This window comes from Tupaia chinensis, unplaced genomic scaffold, assembly GCF_000334495.1.
Source record: "Tupaia chinensis unplaced genomic scaffold, TupChi_1.0 Scaffold000201_1, whole genome shotgun sequence".
NCBI lineage: Eukaryota > Metazoa > Chordata > Mammalia > Scandentia > Tupaiidae > Tupaia > Tupaia belangeri.
The window spans coordinates 1,439,770-1,442,874 of NW_006159676.1; the positions used below are offsets into that span (position 1 = coordinate 1,439,770).

A 3,105-nucleotide genomic window follows, 5' to 3' on the forward strand; every position below is an offset into this window, starting at 1 on the left:
GGTCGCGCCGCAATCCCTTCTCCTCCATTCTCCTCTCGGGATCTTGGGCACGCACGCACACGCGCCCGGCGTGAGTTTAAGCCACCGAGTCCGGGACTTGAACCGCGGTCAACTACATGGGAATCCAGCGACAGCCATTACGCCAACTGTTGGTCCCTCCAAAAGTTCAGTTTTTTAGGGATGTCCCCTAAGGCTTCCTAGGCTGGGACTTGACTGTATTGTAGGGTGGTGAGTGAAAACTTACTTCCTGGGACCAGCACATAGTCTAATGGTTACGCCGCTGCACTCCCACAGAGCCAACCGTGGTTCGAGTTCCGGACCCGGTGGCTTGAAACTCACATGGGGCACGTGTACTGGTGTGCCCAAGGTCCTGGCAGGAGAAGGGATTGCAGTGTGACCATTCTCCGGGGGGTGATTTCTTGCTTTCTGTCTGTCTGTCTCTCCAATGAGCACACATGCCCTTTAGCAAAAATCTCTCTAAAAAAAAAAAAAAAAGGAAAAATGGGAACCAGCAGTTAGCGTCATGGCTATGTCGCTGGACTCCCGTGTAGCTGACTGTGGTTCGAGTCCCAGACCCAGTGGCTTAAACTCACGCCGGGCGCGTGTGCGTGCATGCCCAAGATCCCGAGAGGAGAATGGAGGAGAAGGGATTGCAGCATGGCCATCCCCCCTGGGGGGTGATTTCTCACTTTCTGTCTCTCTGTCTCTCTCTGTCTGTCTGGTGAGCGCACGCGCCCTACAGTGAAAACCTCTGCAAAAAAAAAAGAAAAAGAAAAAAGAAAAAGGTACTTCCTTTGTGGTGTCCCAGGGTGGGAATATTTGAATGTAGTAACAGTGAGCTGGCCTTGTAGCCTAGTGGTTAAGGGAACAGGACTCCACAAAGCTAAACAGGGTTGGAATCCTGGCCACCGAAGCTTGAAAAACACACTGGGTGTGTGTGCATGCCCCAAATCCCCACAGGATGGGGCCTGCCCTGAGGCCTGGTGGTTAAGGGAGCCAGATCCCATATGGCTGGCCACAGAGTTCAAATCCTGCTCTCAGGATTTGAACGTGAAAAACGTGTCAGCTTGTGAACGTGCATGCCCCAAGTTCAACAGGACGGAGAAGCAGAGGGGACAGGATTGTGGCATAACCATACCACGTCAGGGTGTGTGTTCTCCCTCCCTCTCTTTCTCTCTCTTTCTGGAGACTATGCACACCCTCTGGCAATTAAAAAAAAAAAAAAAAACCTGTTGGGGACCAGCAGTTAGCGTCATGGCTATGTCGCTGAACTCCCACATAGTCGACCGCAGTTCGAGTCCCGGACCTGGTGGCTTAAACTCACGCCGGGCGCGTGTGCGTGCGTGCCCAAGATCCCGAGAGGAGAATGGAGGAGAAGGGATTGCGGTGTGGCCATCCTCCCTGGGGGGTGATTTCTTGCTTTCTGTCTCTCTGTCTCTCTCTGTCTGTCTGGTGAGTGCACGCGCCCTATAGCAAAAAGCTCTCTAAAAAAATTAAAATAAATAAAGGCCTTTGAAGTCTTCCCACCCCCATGCTCCCTAACCAGCACGCAGCCCTCCTTGTGGCCCCTCGGTCAGTTGGGCCAGTCGCTGTCGTCTGAGGCGGCTTCTGCCCGGCCCGACGCTGAACACCCACCCGAATGGTCACTGCCCTAGGTCTGCCTGTCTGTCCGCCTCCTGTCGGACGCTCCATAAAAATCTCTCTACAAAGAAAAAAAAAAAAAGTAATTACATTAATTAATAAGACATTCTAGAGATTTTTTGCTATAGGGCATGCATGTTCACCAGAGACAGAGACAGAGAGAGAAATTGAGAAAGCAACTTGCAAGGTCTAGGACTTGAACCATGGTCAGCCATGTGGGAGTCTAGTACCTTAACCACTCCACCGGCCGGCCCCACATCTGTGTGATTTTTTTTCTTTTTGGTGGTGGTGGTGTTTAAAAGATTTATTTATTTATTTATTTATTAAATAAGTATTTTATTCATTGTCATTGTTTTATTTGATTTTCTTGAAGTTGACCAGAGAGAGACAGAAAGGAAAAGTGAGAAAGCAAGCTGCCAGGTCTGGGACTTGAACCATGGTTGGCCACGTGTGAGTCCAGTGCCTTAACCACCATGCCACCTGCTGGCTCCCATCTGGTGTGTTTTTCAAGTCTCCAGGGCCAGGATGTGAACCACAGTCAGCCATGTGGGATGCAGCTAGGCCACGGGGCCGGCCGGCAAGAATGTCTTTTATTTTTTCATTGTTGTTATTGTTTTAAATCCATCTATCTCTCCCCTTCCACGAACGAGAAAGAACAGTGAGCGTCAGGCAGTCCTGACAGCGTCTCGCCATGTCGCGGTACCCCTCCAGCCTCTCGGCCCCCCCAGGATCGTGGCCACAGCTGTCATGCTCTGGGGGGACCAGGGATCCGATCCTCAGGTCAGATATGGCTGCCGCATCGTAGGCCAGTGCCCCACCACGGTTGGCCACTCAGAGCTAACATTAGCTGTGGCCACCAGGGATTCTGCTTTTCCTTGTGCTGCCCTTCCTGTGTCTCCCAGCTCTGCAGGGTCAGCTCCCAGGAACACAGGCCTCGGTCCTGGCGCTCCCAGAGCAAATGGCCCCGATGGCTCTGCAGCCGCCTGCAGGGAGCCACGCCTGCACAAGGGAAGCCCCCGAAGCCCGGCATGAGCGCTCCCAGCCTGGGCCGCAGGGTCCCTGGCACGGCTGCAGGGTTTATAGGAAAGGTGACTGGAAGCTGCGGGTACGGTGTGATCTGGGGGTCAAAGTCCCTCCACGTTGCTCTCGCGTGGAGTGGGAGAACCCGTGGCCACCAGCTGTCACAGCCCTTGGAGACATGCTGTCTTTTAAAATTTTTGATTTCACTTTATTGATTGAGTTTCATTTGATCAGAAAGGGACAGAACGAGAGAGAAAGAGAAAGAGGGGAAAGTGAGAAAGCAAGCTGCCAGGTCCAGGATTCGAACTGCAGTCGGCCATGTGGGGGTCCAGCGCCTTAACCACCACGCCCCCTGCTGGCCCCAACCGCGATAACATTTTTCTTTCTTTTTTTTTGGAGAGGTTTTTGCTATAGGGCGTGTGCACTCGCCAGACAGACAGAGAG

The 3,105-nt window shown here is 52.7% G+C and overlaps 1 protein-coding gene and 1 non-coding gene across 2 annotated transcripts in view; both read right to left on the reverse strand.

Moving 5' to 3' along the window:
• CRTC1 (CREB regulated transcription coactivator 1) overlaps positions 1–3,105 on the reverse strand; it is a 52,353-nt gene that overhangs the window by 35,830 nt on the left and 13,418 nt on the right. The window lies entirely within an intron of this gene.
• Positions 2,717–2,845, reverse strand: LOC114007595 (small nucleolar RNA SNORA44). The gene has a single exon (XR_003549196.1). It is a non-coding gene; the product is annotated as a small nucleolar RNA SNORA44 (small nucleolar RNA).